Below are 13433 nucleotides of genomic sequence, written 5' to 3'. Positions count from 1 at the left end.
GTGTTTGCCAGGTCCTATTTTATGCTGTTGAAATCGGCCTTCCCCAATTCATGACCTTAATTTCTGGACCACACTTACCCCTTCCCATAACTACTTTGAAACTTAGAGTTATGCTCAATATATCCTAAATGCTTACCCACAGACATTTCCAACTACTTTCCTGGCTTCATTCCCTAAGATTAGGTCCAGTACTACCCCTTCTCTAGTAGGACCACAAACAGGACTCCCAGTTGGTGTTTTGCTCCCAGGTGCAAGGGTCAGGGATGTCTCAGAGCAGCTGCAGGGCATTCTGGAAGGGGAGGGTGAACAGCAAGTTGTCGTGGTGCATGCAGGTACCAATGATACAGGAAAAAAGTGGGATGAGGTGCTACAAGCCGAATTTAGAGAGCTAGATCAAAAAGTAGGACCTCAAAGGTAATAATCTCAGAATTACTGCTTGTGCCACATGCTAGTCAGAGTAGGAATAGCAGCATAGTTAGGATGAATATGTGGATTGAGCAGTGGTGCAGGAGGGTGGGTTTCAGATTCCTGGGGCATTGGAACCAGTTCTGGGTGAGGTGGGATGGTCTACACCTGGGCAGGACTGGGGGATTGTTTGCTTGTGCTTTTGGGGAGGGTTTAAACTAGTATGGCAGGGGGATGGGAATCCATGCTGAAAGACAGAGGGAAGCAAAGCAGAGACCAGAGCAAAAGTTAGAAAAGAGAAAAGTAAGAGTGGAGTACAGAAGAGTCAAACACAAAGGACAGAAAGGACAAGGAGTGCAAGGGCACTTTATCTGAATGCCTGTAGTATTCGAAACAAGGTCAGTGAACTTGTGGCACAAATCAGAAAAGGGGTATGACTTAGTGACCATTACAGAAATGTAGTTGCAGGGTGGAGATGAGTGGGATTTAAATATCCAAGGGTAACAGGTTATACAGAAGGATAAGCAGGAAGGTAAGGGAGGTGGGGTAGTGCTCTCAATTAGGGATGAGATCAAGGTGATAGTGAGAGACCATATAAGATCTAGGAAGCAGAATGTTGAGTCCTTCTGGGTAAAGATTAGGAACAGTAAAGGGAAAAAATCACTGGTGGGTGTTGTCTATAGGCCACCGAATAATAACATTACAGTGGCACAGGCAATAAACCAAGAAATATTTGATGCATGTAAGAACGGAACGGCAGTTGTCATGGGGGACTTTAACTTCCACATAGATTGGGTGAATCAAGTTGGTTGAGGCAATCTTGAGGAGGACTTCATAGAATGCATCCGTGATAGCTTTCTAGAACAGCAGGTTAGTGAACCTACAATGGAAAAATGCTATCTTAGATCTGGTCCTGTGCAATGAGACAGGTGAAATTAATGATCTTGTAGTTAGGGATCCTCTTGGAAAGGGCGATCATAGTATGACTGAATTTATCATACAAATGGAGGGTGCAATAGTTTGATCTAAGACCAGTGTATTATGCCTAAACAAGGGAGACTACGACGGGATGAGGGAGGAGTTGGCTAGCGTAGAATGGAAACACAGGCTATGTGGTGTGACAGTTGAGGAACAGTCGAAGACTTTCAAAGAGATTTTTCACGGTGCTCAACAGAAGTATATTCCAGTTAAAAGCAAGAACAGTAAGGATGGGAAGAGTGAACGTAGGTCCCTTAGAAGATGAGAAGGGGGAATTAATATTGGGTAATGAGGAAATAGCTGAGGCCTTGAACGACTATTTTGTTTTCCTTGTACTCCTTAATGATAGATTCAAGCATTTTCCTGACTACAGACATTAAGCTAGCTGGCCGATAGTTACCTGCCTTTTGTCTACATCCTTTTTTAAACAGTGGGTGACACTCACTGTCTTGTATCTGCCAGAATTTGCCAAGAGTCCAGAGAATTTTGGTAAATTATCACAAACACCTCTTCTATAACGTCTACCATTTCTTTTAGTACCCTGGGGTGCATTCCATCTGGACCAGGGGACTTGCCTACCTTTAGGCCTACTAGTTTGCTCGTCACTACCTCTTTAGTGACAGCAATTGTTTTGAGGTCCTCGCCTCCCATCCATAACATGTCTCTTTGGCATGTTAGATGTGTCCTCTACCATCCATCTGTACAGGTAACTTCTGGGGAAAAGGCAGGTGGTGGATCTGAGTCCACGGCCAGATCAGCCATGTCTTATTGAATGGTGAAGCAGGATCGATGGGTAAGATGGTCTACTCCTGCTCCTATTTCTTATGTTCTTATGTAGGACTATTTATCTATTGGGTCAATAAACTCTCCTGGAAGCACTTAAAAAATCCTGCCCCCAGGCCTTTCACATTTAGACAAACACAGTAAATTTTGGAAAAGTTGAAACCTTCTACTACTATAACACTATTGTTCTTGCATCTCTCTGTACTTTCTGACATACGTGCTCCTCTATTTCCTGCTGAATGTTGGGAGCAAGTAATATACTCCCTGTAAAGTTAGGAAACTTATCTGAACACACTTAACAAATTCCATCCCACCTAAGCCCCTGGCATTATGGCAGCCCCAGTCTACATTAGGGAAGTTAAAATACCCTACAATGAAACCCTCTCTCTCTTGCAACTTTCTGCAGTCTCCCTGCATATTTGTTCCTCTAATTCCCATTGATTATTAGGGGGGCTATAGTATAATCCCAACAAGATGATCACCCCCTCATTTCTTAGCTCCACCCATGAAACCTCACTGGATGATCTTTCTTGGCATCTTCCTTAATTAGAAATGCAACTCCCCCTCCTCTCTTTCCTCCACCGCTATCGCACCTAAAGCATCTGTGCCCTGGAACATTTAGCTGCCAGTCTTGTCCCTCCCTTCACCATGTTTCAATAATGGCTATAATACCCCAGTCCAATGTAGCTATCCATGCCCTGAGTTCATCCACCTTATCTATCAGGCCTCTTGCATTGAAATAAATGTAATTTAATCCAACAGTCTTCCCTTACTCCCTGCCATGCTGCTGCCTGTCTTGTCTCCTGACCTTACTGGAATTGAATTCTATCTCAACTTCTAGCCTCTCATCTGTCTCACTTCTGCTTTGGATCCCGCCCCCCTGCCAATCTAGTTTAAACCCTCCTTAGTAGCACCACCAAATCTGCCTGATGGGAGAATGGTGCCCCTCCAGTTCAGGTGCAACCCATCCATTTTGTACAGGTCAACTCTGCCCCAGAAGAGATCCCAATGGTCCAGAGATCTGAATCCCTGCCCCAACTCTTCAGCCATACATTCATCTGCCAAATCCTCCTATTTTTACCCTCACTAGCTCATGGCACAGGGAGTAATCCAGAGGTGACTACCCTCAAGGTCCTGCTTTTTAACTTCTTTCCCAACTCCCTATATTCATTCTGCAGGACCTCATCCCTTTCTCTACCTATGTAATTCATGACAATGTACACAATGACTTCTGGCTGCTCACCCCCCAAGAATGGTCTGCAACCACTCAGAGACGTCCTTGACCCTGGCATCCGGGAGACAACACACCATCCTAGAATCTCTTATAAGACCTAGGAGCAGAGTTAGGCCATTCAGCCCTTCGAGTTTGCTCTGCCATTCGATCATGGCTGATTTACTTTTCCCTCTCAACCCCTCTCCTGCCTCCTCCCTGTAACCTTTGATGTCCTTACTAATCAAGAACCTATCAACCTCCGCTTTAAATATACCCAATGACTTGGCCTCCACAGCCATCAGTGGCAATGAATTCCACAGATCCACCCACCCTCTGGCTAAATAAATTCCTCCTCATCTCTGTTCCAAAGGGACATCCTTCTATTCTGAGGCTGTGCCCTCTGGCCCTAGACTCTCCCACTATTGGAAACATCCTCCATGTCCACTCTATCCAGGCCTTTCAATATTCGGTAGGTTTCAATGAGCTGCCCCCTCATCCTTCTAAACTCCAGTGAGTACAGGCCCAGAGCCATCAAATGCTCCTCATATGTTAACCATTTCATTCCTGGGATCATTCTTGTAAACCTCCTCTGGACCCTCTCCAATGCCAGCACATTCATCCTTAGATATGGGGCCCAAAACTGCTCACAGTATTCCAAATGTGGTCTGACCACACTTTATAAAGCCTCAGCATTACATCCTTGCTTTTATATTCTAGTCCTCTCAAAATGAATGCTAACATTGCATTTGAATGAATGCTAACATTGCATTTGCGTTCCTTATTACCAACTCAACCTGCAAGTTAACCTGTACGGAATCCTGCACTACAGATCCCAAGTACCTTTGCACTTCTGATTTCTAAATTCTCTCCCCGTCTACACCTTTATTTCTTCTACACTTTCCTACGCTATATTCCATCTGTCACTTCTTTGCCCATTCTCCCAACCTGTCCAAGTCCTTCTGCAGACTTTCTGCTTCCTCAACACTACCTGCCCTTCTACCTTTCTTTGTATAGTCCACAAACTTGGCCACAAAGTCATCAATTCCATCATCCAGATCATTAACATATAACGTGAAAAGTAGCGGACTCAACATTAACCCCTGCAGAACACCACTAATAACCGGCAGCCAACCAGGAAAGGCCCCCTTTATTCCCACTCTTTGCCTTCTGCCAATCAGCCATACTTCTATCCATGCTAGTACCTTACCTATAATACCATGGGCTCCTATTTTGTTTAGCAGACTCATGTGTGGCACCTTGTCAAAGTCCTTCTGAAAATCCAAGTAAACAACATCCACTGACTCTGTCTATCCTGCCCGTTAGTTCCTCAAAGAATTCCAACAGATTTATCAGGCAAGGTCTCCCTTTGAGGAAACCATGCTGACTTTGGCCTATTTTATCATGAGCTTCCAAGTATCCCAAAACCTCATCCTTAATAATGGACTCTAACATCTTACCAACCACTGAAGTCAGACTAACTGGCCTATAATTTCCTGTCTTTTGCCTCCCTCCTTACAGGAGTGGAGTGACATTTGCGATTTTCCAGACCTCCAAAACCATTCCTGACTCTAGATCCTTGAAAGATCACTATTAATGCCTCCACAATCTCTTCAACTGCTGCTTTCAGAACTCTGGGGTGTAGTCCATCTGGTTCACCTTAAGACCTTTCAGTTTCCCAAGCACTTTCTCCTTAGTAATAGCGACTACACTCACTTCTGCCCGCTGACTCTCTCAAATTTCTGGCATGTTGCTGGCGTCTTCCACAGTGAAGACTGATGCAAAATACTTATTCAGTTAGTTTTCTATTTCTTTGTTTCCCATTACTACCCCATTGTGCAGTCACAGAATGTGTTGTCTGCCCCACTAACTATCACGTCTCCTATCAGTATAGTTCTTTCTACCTTCAACCTTCCTTTCTGAACCTCCGAACCAGTCCTGGTGCCACAGACCTGGCTGTTGCTTTCTCCTGAATGGTCATTGCTGAACATTATCCAAAAGGGTATACTGTTTATCAAGGGGAATCCTATACTATCTTTCTACCCCCTCTACCTTTCTTACTGGACACCCAACTACCTGCAGCCTGCACTTTAGGTATACTGGTATTAAAGTCATAGGTAAAGAAAAAGGATGAGGTCCTGTATTACAAATTTAGAGAGCTAGGTCATAGATTAAAGAGCACCCACATTTAAGGTTGTAATCTCTGGATTTCTTCCAGCGCCACATAGGAATAGGAGGATAGGTCGGATGAACACATGGCTTAAGGGATGGTGTTGGAAGGAGAGCTCTAAAATTTTGGATGATTGCTACCATTTCTGGGGAAGGTAGGACCTCTACAAATAGGACAGGTTGCATCTAAACCAGAACAGGTCCAACATCCTTGCAGAGAGGTTGGCTGGTGCTGATGGGAAAGTTTAAACAAATTTGGCTGGGGAATGAGGCACTGAGTAGATGTGTAGATGGGGGTGGGGAAAGGTATAGTCAAATATAGAAAAAATAATTCTAATAGGCAGAGTAGACATGGGCATGTAAAGGCACACGAGAGGACAGGAAGGCTAAATTGTATCTACTTTAATGCAAGGAGCACGACTGCTAAGCAGATGAACTGAGAGCAATGGGAATATGATGTTGTTGCAATGATGAAGACACAATTGAAAGAAGGCAGGGCGGATCCTCAACAGTTCAGGGTATTGAAATTTCAGTTGCTTTAGAGAGAAGAAAGTGAAAGAGGAGTAGACATTGCAATACTGATTAAGGAGAGCATCACGCATTAATGAGGGAGGATGTCATGAAAGGCTCTTCAAATGAAGCTACATGGGTAGAGCTCAGAAAAAAGAAAATATGGGGGAAAATGGAACCTGTTTCCAAAGGGCCTGTTTCCATGCTGTACGACTCTATGATAGCCCTTTGAGGTCCTGCTTTTTAACGTTCTGCCTTATTCTCAATATGCACTCTGCACTTTTTTTTTAAAAACTATTTTGAGTGGTAAGTACCTAGAATGCACTGCCTGAGAGAGTGGTTGAAGCTGGGTCACCGGCGGCATTTACATAGCGGCCAGATGAGTTGTTGAATTGCTTGGGCATAGAAGGCTATGGGCCAAGTGCTGAGAGATGGGAATAATATAGAACGATGCCACTGGTCAGCATGGATGAATTCAGACAAATAGTCTGTTCCCATGATAACTAATTTAATGACTTTATGACACTCTGATACCTCAACAAACTGGAAGACCTATTCCTGGGATGATGGGTCCCCATCTGAAGAAAGATATCATTGACTAGGCTTGTATTCACTAGAGTTTAGGAGTATGTGAGAGGATAGAATTAAAAGTTTCTGACAGAGCTAGACAGACTGGATGTGAGGAGAATGTTTTCCCCAGTTAGAGAGAGTCTAGTTCGAATCAGTTCTCCACACATAGAGCCATACAGCACAGAAACAAGCCCTTCGGCCTAACTGGTCCATGCCCGCCAAGATTCCCATCTAAGCTAATCCTATTTGCCTGCATTTGCCCATATCCCTCTAGACCTTACCTTAAACCTATGCCAGCTAGTTCTTGATCCCTTCATCCCGGGATAAAAACAGCGTACATTCACAGTATCTATGCCGCTCACAATTTTATACCCCTCTATAAAATCACCCCTCATTCTCCTACACGCCAATGAAAAATGTCCCAACCTGCTCAACCTCTCTCCATAACTCAGTCCCTCGAGTCCCAGCAAGATCCTTGTAAATCTCCTCTGCACTCTTTCCACCTCAATGGCATCTTTCCTATAGCAGGGTGACCAAAACTAAACACAGTATTCCAAATGCAATCTCACCAATATCTTGTACAACTACAACATAACATCCCAACTTATATACTCAGTGCCTTGAATGATGAAGGCCAGCATGCCAAAAGCCTTCTTCACCACCCTATCTATCTGTGATGCCACTCTCAGGAAACCATGTACTCATACTCCTAGGTTGCTCTGTTCTACATCACTCCCCAGAGCCCTACCTTTCACTGTGAGAGTCCTACTCTGATTTGTCTTCCCAAAATGCAACACCTCGCAGTTATCCAAATTAAACTCCATTTGCCATTCCTCGGCCCACTTACCCAGCTGATCAAGATCCCTCTGTAAATCCTGATAACCATCTTCAGTGTAAATGATACCACCTATTTTAGCATTGTCGGATCCAGTTATTTTCAAATCCGCAGGTTCTTTCAGGAGTCCAAGAATGAGTTGAAAACTACTTGGTGCTTCACAAAGTTTTATTGGAAAAGTTTAAAACAAAGAAACAGTCACAGAGCACATGGCACTACCTTTACTACCAGGAGATGAGCTGAGACAAAGGAACTAAAAATGAGCCAGGGGGAGTGGGAAGGCAGCAAGATGGGGAAGAGAGCAAGAGAGAGATCAAGGCAAGAGGGAGAGAGAGCAAGATAAGCAAGAGAGAGCTTTTAAACATAAAATAGCGCCTTTTATACCTGAGATAAGAGACATTCCTTGGATAACATTGGTCCAGTCAGAAAATACCTGTTGAATACTATGGCAAAAATCAACCAATGAAAAGACACTCATTCACCAGGTGAAAGAACACATCAGGTAAGAAGCAGTTATACCTTGTACAGCCACTAGAGGTATATCAAATACTATTCATGCAAAAATTACCTAAAAGAAAAGATTGTGGCGACTCACCGTCTAGTCGGGCGAACCGGCTCGGCAGTCGGGTCGCGCAGCGTCGGAGCGACAAGGCCCATAGATGGCCTTGTCTTTCCGAGCGACGGGGAGAACCCGCGCGCGGGAAAGTCCTGATGACGTAGGACTTACGTCATTACCGGTTGTTTTGGGCGGGAACATTCTCCCTTAAAGGGCCCGCGCAAGGCGGGAAAATAAACCAGTTCTGTTTGGCAATCCTCCGAGTAGAGTCTTGTTTTATTCTGCGGTAGCAACTGCTACAAGATATATATTAAACAGTCGAATTCAACAGTGTCATCTGCAAACTCAGCAACCATGCCTTGTACATTCTCATCCAAATTATTGATATCGGTGACAAATAGCAATGGGTCTAGCCCTGAGCCATGGGAAATTTACTAGCCTCTAGACTGGAAAACAACCTTCTACCATCACCCTCTGCTTCCTACAAACAAGCCATTTCTGACCTTATTAAAGACCTTACTGAAGTCCATATAGACCACATCCACCACCCTGCCCTCATAGACCTTCTTGGTTACTTTTTAAAAAAATTCAATCAAATTCATGAGACATTTTATCTCCCACACACAAAGCTTTGCTATCTCTAATCAACCCATCTTTCCAAATGCATGTACATCTTATCCCTCAGAATGGCCTCTATTAACTTACCTACCACAGATGTTAGGCTCGCTGGTTTATAGTTCCCAGGTTTTTCTTTGCAGCCCTTAAATAAAGGCAGTACATTAGCCACCCTCCTCTTCTGGCACTTCACCCGTCGCTGACAATGATGCATATCTCTCAGCCAGGACTCCTGCAATTTCTTCTCTAGCTTTCCACAGTGTTCTTGGATATACTCGATCAGGGCCTAGAGATTTATCTACCTTCATACATTTTAAGACATCAAATAGCTCCTCTGCTGTAATGCAGACTATCCCCAAGACCTCCCCATTAAACTAACTCAAGTTCCGAAGTTTTTATGTCTTTTTCCGTAGTTAAAAGAGAGAAGAAACACCCATTGAGGACCTCACCCATCTCCTGCAGCCACGCAAAGACCAAAGTGGACATCTTTGTGTGGAGCCCTTTTCTCTCCCTATTTACTCGTTTTCTTTTAATATAAAATCTCTTTGGAATCTACTTAATCTTCTCTGTCAAATCTATCTCATGCCCCCTTTTTGCTCTTCTGATTTCCTTCTTAAGTATACTCCTTCAACCCCAATACTCCTCCCAGGATTCACTTGATCCCAACTGCCTGCACTTGACCCATGCCTCCTTTTCCCTGACCAGGGTCTCAATATTCCTTGTTACCCAGGGTTGCCTTGTTGGCGCCGGAAACATGGCAACACTTGCGGGCTGCCCCCAGAACACTACGCAAGAAGATGTATTTCACTGTGGGTTTCGATGTACATGTGACTAATCAAGATATGATATCTTATCTTATCTTATCTTATCTTGCCAGCCTCACCCTTCACTAATGGGAATGACAGACTTTCAGCTCTTGATATCTCACTTTTAAAAGCCTCCCACTTGCCAGACGTCCCTTTGCCTGCAAACAACCTCCTCCAATCAACTTTTGCAAGTTCCTGTCTAATGCCATCAAAATCGGCCTTGCCCCAATGTAGAACTTTAACTTATGGACCAGATCTCTCCCTTTCCAAAACTAATTTAAAACTAATAGAGCTATGATCGCTGGTCCCAGAGTGCTCCCTGACTGACACCTCAGTCACTTGTCCTATCATTTCTGGATTACTCCTGGTTCAATGTGTCACTGAGAGTAGAGATAGGAGAAAAAGGCAGATGATTGTGTGGCTGAGGAGCTGATGCAAGAGGAAGGGATTCAGGTTCTTGGACCATTGGGATCTTTTCTGGGGCAGAGGTACCATAGAATAATAGAGCACAATACAGGCCCTTCGGCCCACCATGTTGTGCCAACCTTTAAACCACTCCGAAGACTATCTAACCCGTTCCTCCCACATATCCCTCTATTTTAAATTCCTCCATATGCTTATCCAACAATCTCTTGAACTTGACCAACGTATCAGCCTCCACCACCACCCCAGGCAGCGCATTCCATGCACCAACCACTCTCTGGGTGAAAAACCTCCCTCTGATCTCTCCCTTGAACTTCCCACCCATTACCTTCAAGCCATGCCCTCTTGTATTGAGCATTGGCGCCCTGGGAAAGAGGCGCTGGCTGTCTACTCTATCTATTCCTCTTAATATTTTCTATACCTCTATCACGTCTCCCCTCCTCCTCTCCAATGAGAACAGCCCTAGCTCCTTTAGTCTCTCCTCATAATCCATACTCTCTAATCCAGGCAGCATCCTGGTAAATCTCCTCTGCACCCTTTCCAACGTCTCCACATCCTTCCTATAATGAGGTGACCAGAACTGGACAAGGTACTCTAAGTGTGGTCTAATCGGAGTTTTATAAAGCTGCATCATTACTTCATGGCTCTTAAACTCGATCCCACAATTGATGAAAGCTAACATCCCATAAGCTTTCTTAACTACCCTATCCACCTGTGTGGCAACTTTCAGTGAGCTGTGGAAATGAATCCCCAGATCCCCCTGCTCCTCTACACTCCCCAGAAACCTGCCATTTCCTTTGTATTCCACCTTGGATTTGTCCTTCCAAAGTGTACCATCTGTCACTTCTCTGGATTGAACTCCATCTGCCACTTGTCAGCCCAGCTCTGCATCCTATCAATATCCCTCTGTAAGCTTTGACAGCCCTCCACACTAACCACAGCACCACCGATCTTTGTGTCACCTGCAAACTTGCTAATCCACCCTTCCACCCCCTCATCTAAGTCATTAATAAATATCACAAAAAGTAGAGGTCCCAGAACCCATCCCTGCGGGACACCACTAGTCACAGCCCTCCAATCCGAATGCACTCCCTCCAATCCAAATGCACTCCCTCCACCACAACCCTATGCTTTCTATAGGCAAGCCAATTCTGAACCCCTACCATGCAGAACCTTGTCAAACGCCTTACTAAAATCCATGTAGATCACATCTACTACACTACCCTCATCAATCTTCCTGGTCACCTCCTCAAAGAACCCTATCAAGCTAGTGAGGCAAGATCTTCCCTTCAAAAATCCATGCTGGCTGTCCCTAATCAGTTCATGATTCTCTAAATGATCATAGATCCTATCTCTTAGAATCCTTTCTAGCAGCTTACCCACCACAGACGTAAGGCTCACTGGTCTATAAATTCCTGGACTATCCCAACTACCTTTTTTGAATAAGGGGACAACATTCGCCGCCCTCCAATCCTCTGGTACCATGCCTGTGGACAACGAGTACTCAAAGATCTTAGCCAACGGTTCAGCAATCTCCTCCCTCGCCCCCTGAAACAGCCTGGGGAATATTCCGTCAGGCCCTGGGGACTTATCGGTCCTAATATTTTCTAACAGCTCCAACACATCCTCTCTCTTGATATCTACATACTCTAGAACATTACCCTTACCAACACTGTCCTCAGCGTCATCAAGACCCCTCTCCTTGGTGAATACTGAAGAGAAGTATTCATTGAGACCCTCACCCACTTCCACAGCTTCCAGGCACATCTTCCCACCTTTGTCTTTAATCGGACCTACCTTTACTCTAGCCATCCTTCTGCTCTTCACGTATGAGTAAAAAGCCTTGGGATTCTCCTTAATCCTACTTGCCAAAGCCTTTTCATGTCCCCTTCTCACTCTCCTCAGCCCCTTCTTAAGTTCCTTCCTTGCTACTCTAAGCTCCTCACGAGCTCTATCTGATCCTTGCTGCTTACACCTGTTACGGACTCAGTGAAAGTCCCTTTAAGATAGAGAGTGTGTGTGTATGTGTGTGTGGGGCGTGCTTACGTCAATAGAAGATAAAGGACGTAATGACGTTGTTGAAGAAGAAGAAGAAAGAGAGAGAGAGAAGGGAGAGAGACACCAGCCTGCTTGTTTTCTCTATCGATGGATGAGAAACAATAACTGTGTTTGCCACTGAAATCCATGTATGGAAGTTGGAAGTAATCCGGTGGAGTTCACTTTGTTGCTGACCTGTAGAAGGAAACAGGTATTTGTGTGTGGACGACCACGGTTCGGATGCTTTTCGGGGTGAGGAAGTCACTACCGAGTAAACACTGAAGTGTCGTTTGGGTTCCATCGTGGAACATTTGGATTTCGTATGTACTCTCTCTATGTTTTTCTACATCTACATCTTATCTTCAGACAACGGTGGTTGTTGAAGAAGCCCTTGCTCATGTTTCACCTTATGGCTTGCGGAACTGAACTTTAAGAACCATTCCGGAACTGGGAGTTTTGGACTTTGTCACACACACACACACGAAGAGTTTAGTTTTGGGGTTAACGTTCGAGGTTTAACATTCTTGAATTCTAACATACTAACATTTTTTTTTTAACTTTTATTTTACGTATTATCATAAGTAGTGATTAATAAAATAGTTTTTAACACTGAATCATGCTCAGTGTGTTTCTTTTGTTGCTGGTTTGTGACAAAATTGGGGGCTCGTCCGGGATAGTTCCCAAGGTTAACGAGTGTCGTCTGGGATTGTACCCCAGATTGACGAGATTTGTTCGAGATTCAATCCAAAGATTTTTGAGGGAGGTCTGATAAATTCTTTTTAATTGGCTTGTGTGTGTGGAAACCAGCAGCAATGGATATTAAGGCATTTTTGGAGTCACCAACACAAAAGGGATTGGAGGTGGCGAAAAAGGATGATTTGATAAAGATTGCTACAAGGCTAAACCTTACAGAAGTAAAGCAGTCTATGAGAAAGGCAGATATTCAGAGATTGATAGCTGGCCATTATGTGGAAAAGAAGGTGTTTGAGAAGGAAGTGTTAAAACAGTTTCCTGGCAGTGAAATAGCAATTTCTGAGGCACAGGTGCAGCTGGCAAAGATAGAAGCTGAACGAGAGCAAACCCAGTTAAAGATAGAGGCCGAACAAAAGCTAACTCAGATGAAGATAGAGGCTGATCTAGCAATGAAGCAGATGGAGCTGGATAACGAGGAGAAAAAGAGGCAGCATGAGTTACAAATGAAGCGTAGGAGTTCGGAATCTGATTCTGATGATGATTTTTCAGCCAGCAGGGAGGTTCGATTAGTCCCTCCGTTTGAAGAAGATCAGGTTGATCAGTATTTCCAACATTTTGAAAAGGTTGCTGTGAGTTCAAACTGGCCAAGGAAAGGATGGGCTCTTATGGTACAGAGTGTGATTAAAGGTAAAGCTCAAAAAGCTTATTCTGCTTTGTCTGTTGAGGATGCAGCTGATTATACCAAGGTAAAACAAGCTATATTGAAGGCCTATGAATTGGTCCCTGAGGCTTATAGACAAAAATTCAGAGACTTGAGGAAATCTGCAGATCAGACTTATATGG

The 13433-nt window shown here is 44.2% G+C and overlaps 1 protein-coding gene across 1 annotated transcript in view; it reads left to right on the top strand.

Annotated features, from left to right (window-relative positions):
• The window catches only part of LOC127581280 (integrin alpha-E-like), a 345660-nt gene that overhangs the window by 133191 nt on the left and 199036 nt on the right, over nt 1–13433 (top strand). The gene's annotated exons all lie outside the window — the stretch shown is intronic.

The sequence above is a fragment of the Pristis pectinata genome, chromosome 21, assembly GCF_009764475.1.
Source record: "Pristis pectinata isolate sPriPec2 chromosome 21, sPriPec2.1.pri, whole genome shotgun sequence".
NCBI lineage: Eukaryota > Metazoa > Chordata > Chondrichthyes > Rhinopristiformes > Pristidae > Pristis > Pristis pectinata.
This window is presented reverse-complemented; position numbering and strand designations above follow the sequence as displayed.